This window comes from Lolium perenne, chromosome 2, assembly GCF_019359855.2.
Source record: "Lolium perenne isolate Kyuss_39 chromosome 2, Kyuss_2.0, whole genome shotgun sequence".
Classification (NCBI taxonomy): Eukaryota; Viridiplantae; Streptophyta; class Magnoliopsida; order Poales; family Poaceae; genus Lolium; species Lolium perenne.
This window is the reverse complement of record NC_067245.2, coordinates 53464311-53479264: the sequence shown is the minus strand read 5'-3', so window position 1 is coordinate 53479264 and position 14954 is coordinate 53464311. Positions and strand designations below refer to the sequence as shown.

Below are 14954 nucleotides of genomic sequence, written 5' to 3'. Positions count from 1 at the left end.
TCACCAAATGGGCGGCAAGCTTCAAGCATATGATCCTCTTGAGATGTTCAACTTGAACTTGCCCAACTCAACCTTGATGACGATCACCACTTGATGTCATCCTCTCATGGACTATATGAGATCTCACTTTTGATGCATGCCCATGGAAAGATACCTAACCCATATAGACAACACAAGGACACATATATGATGGGTTAGATCATGAAGCATAATTGACAAGGTTTACCATACCACATGACTTCACGTGGCACATTCTTCATGCTTTATGTGTTGACCAAACTTAAATCTATTCTTCACTCTTTGTATTGGTTAACCCTGTATCTTCTCATGCTCTATTATACTATCTTGAGGTGTACAAAGAATTCTTCATTTGTTTGCATGCTCTAAATCTTAGTCAACCATAGCTCAACTCATGAGACTATCATGACACCGACTTAGAGCCATATCATGAATTCTTCACTTGGAATCAATCACTCAAGATCTTGATCATTCATTACTTATCACATAAGATAGAGCATGGCTAATATTGAGTTCCTCGTAAGAACTCCATCTTCATTTCTACTTCTTGATCATATCACATATATATCTTCAAATCAATGATCTTGATGCCAATACTCAAGGCATATCTTTATCTTCATGGCATCCATACTTGAATCCAACACATGGACTACAAGTAGTACCTATGGAATATTCCTTCATATAAACTCAATGAATACATTAGTCCATAGGGGTTGTTACTAATTACCAAAACCACACATAGGGGCAATATAACCTTACAAGTTTTGTTCAAAAGCAAGGGGTATTTTCTAGAGCTCCTATTTTATGTATCCCACATTTGTATGGTTGTTAATTTATAGATCTTTTAAGGCAAGTGAATATGCATAAGTTGATGATGCCATTCTCGTATTCTTTTATCAACCATAAGCTCATTGATACATGATATGATCTATTCGCTTGTTTGCTCGAGGACGAGCAAAGGTGTGCAATTTACATCATCAATATAGTGACTTATATGATTAGTTTTGAATGATATATGCCATGATCAATCATTATTTATGCCATTTTAGTTGATTTATGAGACTTTACTACGAAGTCACTTTCATTGGTATTTAATTTCTGGGAGACAGAAAACTTCCTTTTTCTATTTTGTTGTTTCTAGGAGACTTTACTACCTTATGGACGCCTAAGAATCAAAGGAAAAAATAATTGATCAGTTTTTCATCAAGATGAAGACTGTGGGTGAAAGAAGAGCGAGAGGGAGCCACAATGGCCAAACGAGGCCAGGCAGCGCGCCCCCCTTGGCTAGGAAAGCCACCTAGGCCCATTTGGGCCTCGAGCACCGTCTTGACCCCTCCTTTTAACAGAACCTCCATCTCGCCAAAAACCTACGCCATATTTTTCCCAAGATTTACAGAGGCGGCAGCGTAGGTGAAATTCCTCTCCTACTCCGGGAGAGGGCAAATCCTACAGCACCAAAGGCTCTGGTGAGGGGGGAATCGCCACCATCATCATCACCACTGCTCCTTGACGTAGGGGCAGGCCTCTTCATCAACATCTCCATCAGCACCATCATCATCACCACCTCATGCCCCTCATAGTTTGTGATTGATTGAACCCCGGATATTTTTTTAAGTGCTATTTGCATGATTGTGATTGGCAACCTATTTTTATTAGTGAAGAGATTATATTTTCAGATTGTGTTGTAATCCATATACCTCTGATCCATACCATGTTTGTCAATTGTGAGTAGATCCCCATGTTCCTGAGGGCATAGGATGAATTGGCTATGATTTCCATATAATATGCAATGAGTATTTGGTCAAGTTTTTTTATCTTTTATGTGGTTCTATGATGGTTTTATGCAAACGTCGACTGCATATTACTTTACCTATATGGGCTCATTGGGCTGCAATTTGATGTAATTATGAGGGCTGGAAGGGACGGAATGTTAGAAAACTGTGTTCCAATACTTTAGTTGCATTAGACGGATTTATGTCGAGGACCAATGAACTAACTGAAATGGTGGGATATTTATGTCTTAATGATTCCGATACTTTCTCATGAAAATAGCTCTAGGACCCATCATAAGGGGTGTATTTGCTCATTTCTAAGGCTGCACCTAATTTAGGCTCCGCGCTAAGAGAATGAAACCTGACAAGATATTCATCTTGTGTAAAAATCTAAATGCTAGTAAATCCATGCCACCCTCGGGAACACTTGTCATACACACTTCAGCTTGTCCTCTTGCTGCATAGATGATTGGGCTTTCTCTAACTGAGAGCATTTATTGTTGCTATTTACTTTCAATACTTTATTTTATTACAATCTATACACCCAAAACACCAAAATCACTACACATTTTTATTGTTTTGCATGTCAAACTTACTAACCCATACTGTTAGCTCCTCGTGGGTACGACAACCTTTCTTATTGAAAAGTAATATAATTAATCTTCTGCACTTGGGAGCCATCAAGGTCCCAGGTGGTAAATGTGCTATCACACCCCTTCTGAGGGACATGCGTTGTTGGTGTCCTTGAGTCCCCGAGGTCTTCTGCTGGCTTGGTGGTGGGAGCCACCCACAAAGGTCTCGGTCTTGACAACCGTGGGGTAGGTCTTGCACGCATCCTCACTCTCCTCGCTCAGATGCCGACATCAATGAAGGGGCTCGCTCTTGTCGGGCTCATAGGTACCCGGTGACAAGGTATCGACTTGTGAATAGGGGTGGCTATCGAGCCAGCTCGACTCAACTCGACTCGACTTGCAAATACTCATTAGTTAACGAGCTAGCTCGACTCAACTCGTTAATTTAACGAGCTTGAAATCCTAGCTTGGCTCGACTCAATAAATACTCGAGTTGGCTCGATAAGCTTGATAAACTCACTAAGAAACATAAAAACGTGATCAATTCATCATGAATCAAGCTTACACTAAAGATATTTCAGCACTGATGTCTCTCCATGTAGACTTCGTAGATTTTTCCTGAGTGTTAATGTAGTTTTGGCCAACATGTCTAGAAATTTCTTTAGTGTTGACTAATCTACTAACTATCTCATCAACATATAGATGTTAACGAGCTTATCGAGTACTCATAACTCGACTCATTAAACTCGGTTGCTTAACGAGCTAAAAAGGTGAACTTGGCTTGGCTCATTAATGCCCGAGTTCGAGCTGAGTCAAGCTGAGTTTTCGAGTACTCATTAAGCTCGTGAGCTTCGAGTTTTATTTCCAGCCCTACTTGTGAATGCCTACAAGTTGTAGACTACGGTTTCGTGGATAGTATAGGGCAAGTAGATCTCGAAGGTTTCAGCCAAAAAAAGTACTCGACTGCTAAAAGCTAGGGTTGTGTTGACAATGAATCGATACTTTCTTTATCCCTCGACTCCCCTTATATAGGAGGCGGAGGAGAGGGTTTCGTGATGTACAAGTTACAAACAGCGAGAGACTCTTTGAGTTCGTCCCGTATAATTACAAGTCTATTCCTAATATATCTCTAACTTCCATATCAACACTTTACTGGGCTTCCGGGCTTTGTAATCTTCGGGTCGTGGGCCTTTAGTAAACCCCGGGTACCATCTTCGGCATGCCCTTTGAGGATACCTATGTCACCCGGTTTCCACGGTCCTGACAATCCGCCACGCAGATTGCCATTATATTTGACACTGGGCTAGATGACGTTGATCATAGGTTTAAACTACTTATTACAATGAGAGCGTTTTCCATTGCTTGGTCGCTTTGTATATATAGATGGCAAGATTTTAAATGATAAAAATTATTTTCTCATATAAGGTATGTACCGTTGTAGCTTTGCTCTATTCATGGTCGTTACTACAACTGGTGGAGAACATAGTCCTGTTTATGAACATGTTTAGTACTGATTGGGGGACAAGACGGGGAATATATTTATCTAACATCTTTACAGTTACCGTGCACATTACTTGTATTGCGTTTTGCGTCTTTTTTACTTTTGGTTAGACGTGTATGATAATATTCAGATAAATTATGCAGACACCAAAAACAATCCTTAAACTTTCTAATAATAAATAATGCTGGACCTTAGCTTATCTATCCCGTTTCCGGGCAGGAGAATGGACTTTTCTAACTCGACCTACATGAACATTCTTTTCCAGGAGAATGGACCTTATAGTAAATTCTGAATCTATGAAATTCTAATTTAAATATTTAAAAAATCAGAAAAATATTAGCATGTAAAAATATTGAAAATTACCAGTGCGTATATTTTCAGAAAGAAATCTATATCTCTTATAAAGCAAAACCCCACTAGAGGGTCATTTAAGTTGTCTATCTCAACATGCAAGCTATCCACATCATCCAATCTATTAGCCATCCAATTGTCCATGTCATCCCCCACTAACATTCATTAATACTCTACATGCAAGCCACATCATCTATTTTTTATGCCATCCAATTATCCACATCATCAATTTTTAGCCGTCAACTACATAACCATTTCAAGTCAGTTTTTTAAATTAGCCTCTTGACTATTTACGCCAATTGAATCCTGTATGTTCCTATAAATAACATCATATTCCAATCAACTTATATCCTTTTATTTTTTATAAAATAGTGTTGTCAGAGAAATTTCCGCTGCAGCGCGCGGGGTATCCTTCTAGTATATTGTATTTTAGACTCAGCAAAAATAATACTTAGTCTCACCGTTTGTAAGGAGTAATGAACAACACACTAATATCTTTGATTTTGTCAATTTTTTTGAGATTTTGTAAAAAAAATTGAGGACTTAATATAGTGTATTTTGTTCTAAAAATTTACACACCGATAAAATGCACCATTTTCTATGTCTAGATTACTTTTTTAGATTTCTGAAACTTTCAAATAAAAAATTAACATAAAAAAGAAAATAAAACCAGGCTACACGTAACCCGAGCTACACTTGGACTTCCGGGCAGTGGGTGTCATGTTTACTATCTTAACGGCGTATGATTCGATCTAGATCTGACAGCAGTTCCAATTTATACTATCTTAATAGAGTGGAGTACAGTACTTAAGCACTTATGACAACTGGCATTTAATGCCGTAGTAGTCAAGTCCTTATGACTAGCATTAGATTATTTCCAACGGCATTCTCAATTTTATACGGTCAAAAGTATCCGTAGTGGGTGTCATGTTTACTATCTTAACAGCGTATGATTCGATCTAGATCTGACACCAGTTCCAATTTATACTATCTTAATAGAGTAGAGTACAGTACTTAAGCACTTATGACAACTGGCATTTAATGCCGTAGTAGTCGAGTCCTTATGACTAGCATTAGATTATTTCCAACGGCATTCTCAATTTTATACGGTCAAAAGTATCTGCAGTCGTTCCCGCAAATGACAGTTGGTGAAATCGTCGGGTCTATCGATTGGAGGATATTACCGTACTGTGTCTTTTTTGGTACGCATCCGTTCCTGGCCACGTTAACCAAAAAGTATGAAATAATAAATTTTGGTGAAAGTTAATTTTTTTATTCGAATTACATTATATACATATTACAAAGTTAAATGAAAATGACTAAATTTAAAATAAAACCTAACCAACTAGTTATCGGACTGTGTGATGGGCTAGCCTTGCCGTCGTTCTCCCCTTGGATGGCTGCGCCTGCTCCTGCGCCTATCTTTCTAACCTTGCTTCACGCATCTAGCAGTGCAGCATCGCCGTAGGTATTAACGGAGCTTCTCTGCGGCACTAGCCCTTCAGCATCGCTAGCCACTAGTGGTGGTCCTTGTTCTGGCCGACCCGCGACACTTCGTAGGTGGCATATAAAGGTGTTGTCGCATTGGATTAGTTCGGATTAGTTCGACGGGTGCATATAGAAAGGCGCAGGTAGATAGAGTGGATGAGGAGGTGGCCCGGTGTGGCGGGTATTAAAGACACGCTAATTGCAGACAAATGGGACACCTAGCCCATTGGTGGGCCCTCGTCCTATTTGGTGGGTGTATCTGGACACGTTCGGATCCTCGAGCGGGCCACTGATTATTGTGGGGATTTTTTGGAGTTTTGTAGTTGGATTTTTGTCCAAACGGCCAATAAACGGTACGAGAGTCATGGTAGAGAAGTCATCTAAAGAAGACAATAGATGTAAACCATACACTGCATTATCTCTTATTTTCATCCCTATTAATTAATGGTAATTAAATAAATTTTAGTACGTAGTAATAAATTATGTTGCTAAAAGAAGACATACTCGTATGATTCAAACCGGTAAAATGGGCTTCTCTTGTTTTATAAGATTTATTAGCTAAGCGAATACATCTTTCTATTTTATATTTTCTCTTCTTTAACAAAAAAAATGCAAACATAGCATCTTCAAACAAAGGCTGACGTCACTCTGCTGTACAATGCAAAGGGCTCTCGGGGGCGCCGTTGGATATGCTAGCTGTCCGCAGCACTGAGCATACGCCTTGTCAGACTTGCCTCAATTCGCTTATTGCCAAAGAGAGAAGATGTACTATCTCAATTCATAGGTCTTCTCCACATACACACAAGTGAAAGAAAAACCAATGGAGACGACGGTGCTGAGCTTGGCCAAGTCTGTGCTGAATGGAGCCGTGGCTAAGGCGACATCTGTCATCACGGAGGAGGTGGCCTTGCAGCTTGGCGTCCGGAGAGATGTTGCCTTCATCAACGATGAGTTTGAGATGATGCAAACTTTCCTGCTGGCGGCTGACGAGGAGCGGGGCGAGAAGAAGGTTGTTCGGACATGGGTGAAGCAAGTACGAGATCTTGGCTACGACGTGGAGGACTGCCTCCAGGACTTCTCGCTTCATCTAGAGAAACCATCTTGGTGGCGGTTCCCTTGCACCATGCGGAAGCGCCGCAGTATTGCCAATGAGATTATAGATCTGAGAGCCAGAGTGGAGGACGTCAGCCATAGGAATCTCCGTTACCGCCTCATCGAAGATCCCAACTCAAAGCCAACCACAGCTGCTGACAGGTGTACTTGTCCAGCACTGCTGCAGTATTTGGCATTGACGGAGCAAGACGTGCTGCGAAGCTGGAAAATGACAAGGTGGACCTTGTTGACCTGATCACCAAGGATGATAAAGATCTTAGGGTTATCACGGTGTGGGGAACAAGCAATGATCTTGGAAAGATGTCGACCATCAGGAAGGCTTATGAGGATCCCAAGGTAACCAAAAAGTTCAGATGCCGTGCTTGGGTAAAGCTAGTAAATCCTTTTGATCCAGACGAGTTCCTGCGGAGCCTTGTGAGGCAGTTCTATGGTAATTCTGATTTGATTGGAACTCCAAAACAAGGAAGAACTATGGGGGTTCACATCTCCAAGAGCATGGCAGCAGAATGCGACATGGAGAATGAGTTTGATAGGCATGTCAACGAGAACCAATACATGATTGTCATTGAGGACCTGTCAACCATATCAGAGTGGGACTGGATCAAACTGTACTTGCCCAACACGAACAAGGGGAGTAGAATTTTAGTGTCAACGCAACAAATAGAACTCGCAAGTTTGTGCGTTGGTCAGCCAAATCAAGTATCGGAGCTCAAACAGTTCTCGTCAGATCAGTCCCTTTACATCTTCTTCCACAAGGAGGTAACAGAAATCATCTATTTAACATCTTGTCTTGTTATGGTCTTTTAATCTTCTTGATGGCTGAAATCAGGTCACTGCTTGTTCACCGTTTAAATGGAGCTAAAAATTAATGTCAAGTCAAGGATTTTTAGTAATCTTGTTAACATTGTCTAATCCAATCCAATAAGTAACGAAATCATTCGTTGATCTATTGTTAGCCTAACTAATGTTATGCTCTGTTTCGCAACACTTTTTCATAATGTGGCGCTTTACATTGTGTAAAAGCATCTCTGTAGATGCCCCAAACCGCAAATCTCAAATATGTGTATCCAAGCCACCCCAAACGTGTTTTGCAGGCTAAAAACCGCAGCGTAGCCTAGACGCTCCAAACACGGCCCACAAAACAGCATATTCGGGCCGCGTTTGGCGCGTCTGAGCTACGTGATGGTTTTTCAGCCCGCAAACAAAAACCGGAAACACATGGTTTATGTAAATCATCCGATAATTTTCAGATCTAGCAGCATAATCATGCAAACAGATTGTTCAAAGTACTCAATCATACATGAAACACGACACCAAAAAAGGATCAAACATCACTTCATCTAGGAGGAAATGATCAAGCATCACCGTTGGCTGCCAGTGCATCCACATGGCCGCCACCACTCGTCGTAGCATCATCACCTTGGGTATTCATGGCAGCCATGGCAGCGTGTGCAGCTTCCCTCCTTCGCATCAATATCTCCATCTTCGCATGATTTCACCACTTAAGATGGAACTCATCCATCTTAGCCGGATTCATCATCATAGTCGCATTCTCTGCCACGATGAGCTCCGCCATGGCCCGATTCTCCTTGGCACGTGCTCTCCTCTCCTCGATGTCGGCCTTGCGCTCTGCATCCTCCCGGAGCATGCTCCATTTTTCCTCCTTCTCCTTGTTCTTCGTCTCCATCATCTCCTTCTTGAAATCCAAAGTTTTCACCACCAACAATTCTTTGAATTTGACCATAACATCGATCTTGAGAGACAATGTTGTGGCCTCTCCTTGTGTCTTGATCTTTTCCTTGGTCATCTTTGTTCCATCCGGCCTCTTCTTGTTCTTCTTGGTCTCAAGCACGTCATCCTCTTCCACATCCTCCAACTCGATAAGCTTATGCCTTGGTGGTGGCGCTTCTTGCTCCCTCAACTTCCAATTTGGATTGTGCTCAAGAAGGGAATAGCAATGACGTAATGTAAATGGCTTGCCCTTCAACCCGGGCATTTCCCTATACCTTGTTTGCGCGATAGCATCCCAATCACCGGCGTTGGTGCCGCTCGGTGGCGAGTTCCTCACGCCCTCAATGCAACCGACCCACCTGCTGCACGTCATCTTGATGCTATCCCATCGGCCTTGGAGTGAATGGTAGGAGCGTGTTGGAGTAGAAGAGAGAGGTGGCATCAATTGGAAGAACTTGTCCTTGATGCGTTGCCAATACCTCTTGCTGGTTTGATCGGTGCCGGTCATGGCATCCATCGAAACCGCCTTCCAAGCCCTGATTAGGATCACGTCCTAAAATTCGGTGCAGTTGCCGGACCGGATCACTCTTCCCTTCGGCTTGGCCACCGCCCCATCAAACGCCCCATCCTCTAGCTCTTCCAAGTCATCTTCCTCATCGACGCCAACGTCTTCTTCTTCCCCAAACTCATCGCCCTCGAGTCCCTCCTCCAAGCCGTGGTTGTAGTCGTCGTAATCCGCGAGAGACGGCGAATCTATGTCGACGAACATCTCGTTCAGCATGTCAGCGTACGACTCCGGCGCAACATCAACGGCGGGAGTTTCGTCGACCACCTTGTGTGCAACAGCCGATGCCGACAATGCCTTTGCCATTGCCGCCATCAAAGCTGTCAACGACGCCATCTTGGCGGCGGCTGGCTTCTTCACAGTGGGTTTCTTCGGTGTCGGCTTCTTCTGCGCCGGCGGCTTGTTGGTCGGCCTCTTCACCCGCTTGGTCGGTGCTTGAGGGGTGGCGACGAAATGCTGTTCCAGCCGCTTCCGCTTGTTGTTGGGGAGGACAACTTGTTGCGGGGTGTCGACCACGAGCACCTCGGTGGTGGCTGTTGCGCTGCTGCAAGATCCATTTGCGGTGGGTGGAATCGATCCGCGCGGCGCGGCCTGTTCCACGAGCAGGGGCAGGTTGAAGGCTTCCATCTTTGTGCGAGCACTCTGTTGCGGAGGCCGGAGAGGGGTGGAGACGACGGAATCGGGGGCGGTTGGTGGGGCGGAAGCGGGAAAGGGAGGATCTGAATGTTCTTTCGCGCTAACGCAGGGGAGAAGATGGGGTTCGCGCTCTCACAACCCCGCCGACCCGGGAATTTGGGGTTTCTGCGGCACGAAACTGGATGGCACAGAATTTTCTTTTTTTGATATGGGGTCCGATGAGGTGTCTAGAGTGGCCCTTTTTTCGTCCAAACCCGAAAAACGGTGGTTATTATGCGGATGGAGGTCCGATGCGGTGTCTGCTAGAGACGCTCTAATTATAACAATGTTGGTATTTAAGAATGTTGAACATTTTGTTTAGTTTTACTATATAGCAGTGTACTTATGTCCAATGTCATAGCTACATATATTCGTTTTCCTGCCTCCTCTGTCTATGTGCATGGTGGGCTTACACTAAATATTGTGAAAAGTAGTGCCAGAACCAATATAGGATGCCATGTAAATTGAAGTTTAAATTGTAAGAAAACAATAAACATTCAAAATAGAATGATTATGACCAAAGATACATTTGGGTAAATATTTAAAAGCATAAATCAAAGTAAAATTCGAAACAATTTACAAAAGGATCCACTTACACATAATACGTTTAATTTGTTACACTAATGCATAGTTGGAACTAGAAACATGAATGAAAATTTATACAAAGTGACAACTTGAATAAATATCATAAACCACGATAACCAATTGTTCAAGAATATGTAACACCGAGGAACAACTTTTGAATTTTGTGCACACAACTACCACTACTGAGGTAACTACTAACTAGTAAAACATAATTGACCTCATTTCTCTCTTACGAAGTGCTTAAGCCCCTTTCAGTTAGTGTTATTCCATATCCCATGTTGAGGTGGAAATGAGCTCCACATGTTAGCATCTTGTTTTTCCTTTCCCTCTCCTACCACCCTTTGCTTACTTGGCGTCCACCTCCATATCCTCAAAATGCCATATCCCCTGTTCAATAATAGGACATTTGTTGTTGCTGGAGCTAGACCTCAAACTACTGTAAACACGAAAATTTATTTATTTAACAAAATATATCAATTATTTACTAACTCTTAGAAAAAAGGTCATCAACAAGCATTGTAAAATCGTAGTGGTAAATAGAACATGAAAACAAGTCTTAGTTCCTAGCTCTCATAATGTGTCAGTGTCCTTTCCATTTAGTGTTAATTATATAGACAAGTTACTTACAATCCTACCTAATACTGACAATAAATGGGAGATCAAAGTCTACATGATTCTCCTCGATTTAGTAGATTAGCAGTATATCACGATCCCATGACATATTGGTCTAACAGCACAATTATGTCGGAATTTCCTATCGTGCATCGAGCTCCTTTTTTGTGGGTGGTGGATAGAGCTCTGTATTGTAATATATAGTGAATTCTAATTTACATAAATAGTTCATGAATATCTGCACTTGCAACGGAGTAGCGGTTGACAGGACTTTTTTTATTAACATGTACTGCATGTAAAAACTGTATAATATGTAGGAATAACTCATAGGCAAGCCATAAAAAAATCCTATTATTTTATAATTGAAATAAATGAATATAAGTCTTGAGTTAATTTCTGATCAGATGTTTTTTGTGTACGTATGCTTTAACAATTTATTTATATTTCAATGCATGCTTATCCAGTTGTGTTACATCATTAATTCCTACTTCTCCATTAGTTCAACAAAGTCTTGTGCCCAAATAAAATTTGTGTTCATGGAGCAATATTCCAATGTCAAAGTTGAAGATTTGGAATGAACAAAAATATGAAGGGAAGCAAATCCAAGGATCTGGAGTAAAACAAGTGCTAATCAGTCTTTTTGCAGAACTAAAACCAGCTGGACAGAAATAAAACACAATACAACCAAAATAGACAGATGCAAATTAAAATCCATTAGTACTCCTTTAAAAAACTTAGCTAACATTATTCTCGCGCGACGATGCTGACATCACCGGTGCTGGTATCACCCATTCAGTGCTATAAACAAGTGAAGTATGGAAAATGAATGAATTATCAAAGGGCCTATTTTAGTATTACCTGAACATGCTCTATGCCGAATTTTAGGTGTTTGCCGACCAAAAACATTCCATCAATTTACCTGAAAAACATTCTATTATTTTTCATGCGGAAGTTTAAGATGGAGGAAGCCAAGATAATAAAGTGACCAAAATGGTATATGTACTCGAAGACTAATGTTATGTCTTAACTTCTCTGCAAGGTGATGTATCTTGGTAGTTGTAGTAGTATTAGGTGGCAGCCTGGAATGGTGGGAGGTTCATATCTATATAATAAATGGATAATCACAATGACATTTATCAAAAAAGTTTCAAGATAATTTTTATAACTAGTAAGTGCTTCTGTGTCGATAATGAATGTGTTGTGCTTGGAGCATATGTTAAGCTAAAGGACACAATCCGTATTGCCACCATCATTTCCACTATGCATGTCAAAGACATAAAGAGCGACGATGGACAAAACTTACCCTATGTCGACATACTGCTTTCATGAGTTGTGCAGATGCAAATGATAAAGTTGGGGAACAAATATCATTAGATGAATTATAAATTTTGAGTAGATAACATTTCTTAGTAAAAACCAGGGAAACTATGAAGGGGTACCTACACCATAACATGGAACACCTTTATCACACACTGATGGGTAATGAAGTACCCAATGTTCTTCGCTAGCTCAGCAAATAAAAGGCAGTGTTCTACTTCAGGGATGAGGTGAATGTGACGCCTAACAAGCTAAAACACCCAATGGAAAAAAATAAAATAATTTTAGTTTATTAGTGAGAAATACGAATTGCAGCTTTTAGTTTTATCTGCTAACATAAATCCGATCTTCCTTACACAAGTAAGATTGTTCTTGTAAGATTGAAGAAATTAACAACCATTTGGAAAATCACCTAATAAATGTAAAGCTGTTTCATAAGCTCCAAAAGTTAACATTCATTGAGTACTTCTATCACTGTCCCGAGATATAATAGGCGCCACAAGAGTGGGTGATTGATTAATTTATGCTCCCTAAATCTCCAACACATATTATGGATCGGAGGGAGTACTATACTACAAATATGGAACTAATTATGCACTGGATTTTTTGCAGGGTAATGATCCGACTGAGACGTCACTGGATACCCAACGGGGCCTGAATGTGGCCGCTCATGAAACAATTACGGAACTAATTTCTCAAGACCGTAAGACGCGTGAAGTAATATCCATTTGGGGATCAGATATTACTCAGAGAACGGCCCTCGTGAGAAGCATTTACGAGAACCAAGAGCTTGATGGCAAGTTTCAGAGGTGTGCCTGGATCACTGTCCAGCATCCTATTGATCATGCTGTTTTCCTTAAGAGCTTAATTCTTGAGCTGGATGGAGAAAACCTAGAAGCCGAAGCTGATAAATTGGTTGAAGAGTTAGCCAGTCTTCTGAAAGGACAGATGTACCTAATTGTTCTTGACAATATATCAACCAGCATTGAGTGGGACTCAATAGTATCATATTTTCCGACAGAAGGGTGTAGAAGCAGGATCATAGTCACAACAGCTGATGGAAGTGTTGCCAAGCACTGTTCAGAGAAACACGAGAACACTCACGAGCTCCAAGTTCAAGAAGATGATATAGAGGCTGACTCAAACAAAAAGAAGGTAGCACTGACCCGCACTTTGTGCTCTCCTATATACTCCAAAAAATGTAGTAATTTCAAATAAAGTAAAAAAAATTGAATCCTTTTGGGAATCAAAGATAATCCAGTACTGTACTCGTATAAAATTGTTTGGCCAAGAAATGATTCACATTGACTTCAGGCAAAAAAGAAACAAATCTATGACGAATATAGCATGAATAGTACTTTAATATAGGACCTTCAAGTCTGTTTTTCTCACCCAGGAAACAAGAGAAGTTATTCCATGGTGAATCTTTCGTATACGAGTACAATACATGATCATCTTTGATTCCCAAAAAGATTTGAATTTTTTTGACCTTTTTCTAAATTTCTATTTTTTTAATATAGGCTGCGCCTGCTCCTAGGTTCACCAACGTATTTTCGAAGGTAGCACTCCATATAGTCGCGTCTCTCTCGTTTAATTAATAGATAACACCTAGTTAAACTGTCACTAGCATTGAAGTGCTGCTATTCTTATTCGCAAAAAAAAGTGTTGCTATTCTAGCATTGAACTGTGAATCTGCGATGTGCCTGAGAAATTCCATGCATGTCTATTCCATATTTTAAGATGAACTCGAGTATTGGACAAATAATAGATGGACGACTACGACTGGTGCATACGTACTAACTGTCACCATTCATTTTCTCAGGAGTTCAAAGCAATTGGCCTTCATTCCAGTTTCACCGAGTCGGATTTAGAGTCAAACTCAATTCTGGAGAGTGCCAAAGATAACGGGGCAACAATGGAAGAACCTGAGCTTATTGGACGCGAGGAGGAGAAATCTCGCATCGTTGAAATGTTACTTCGTCCAGATGGTGGCAATCAATATTGTGTAACCTCCGTGTGGGGAATGGGTGGGGTCGGGAAAACTACACTTGTCGAAAGCATCTATCATTGCCGCAAGATCATTGAAGAGTTTCCAAGACGTCTTTGGGCCACTTTGTTGCAGCCTTTCAATCCAGATGAGTTCAAGAGCGGACTTGCTTTGCAGTTACAATACCGTAAAATACCCAATATAATTGCCAGTGTGACAAGAGGCAGCATCCAGAGTTACTCCATAGAGGAAACAGAGCAATTACTTGGAAGTGTCACAGAGAAGCTCCTTATTGTGGTTGATGGTATATCATCGGAGGGTGAATGGGACATGGTAAAGACATGTCTGCCTGAAAATATGGCCAATGGGAGCCGTATCATAGTCACCACGAGGGAAGCAAGTGTCGCGGCAGATTGTTCAGTGCCACGGGGAAATCACATCGATCTCCAAGGTTTAAAATATGCGGATGCTTTTAAGTTATTCAAAACTAAGGTAAGTTCTTCCTCATCTTGTATCCTCTATTTTGAATTGAAATCGATTGCGTAGTAATACTCGCTCACTCAAGTACTGATAGCAGAGATTGGATAAATCAAGTATGCCCAATGAGCAAATAGCACACATGTACTTGCTACCTCTCTAAAATATTGCTTACCTCAAAATAATGTTT

General features: G+C 41.1%; 1 pseudogene; it reads left to right on the top strand.

Moving 5' to 3' along the window:
* The first annotated feature begins 6473 nt into the window (after positions 1 to 6473).
* On the top strand, positions 6474 to 7622 carry LOC127328579 (disease resistance protein Pik-2-like; annotated as a pseudogene).
* The last annotated feature ends 7332 nt before the right edge of the window (positions 7623 to 14954 follow it).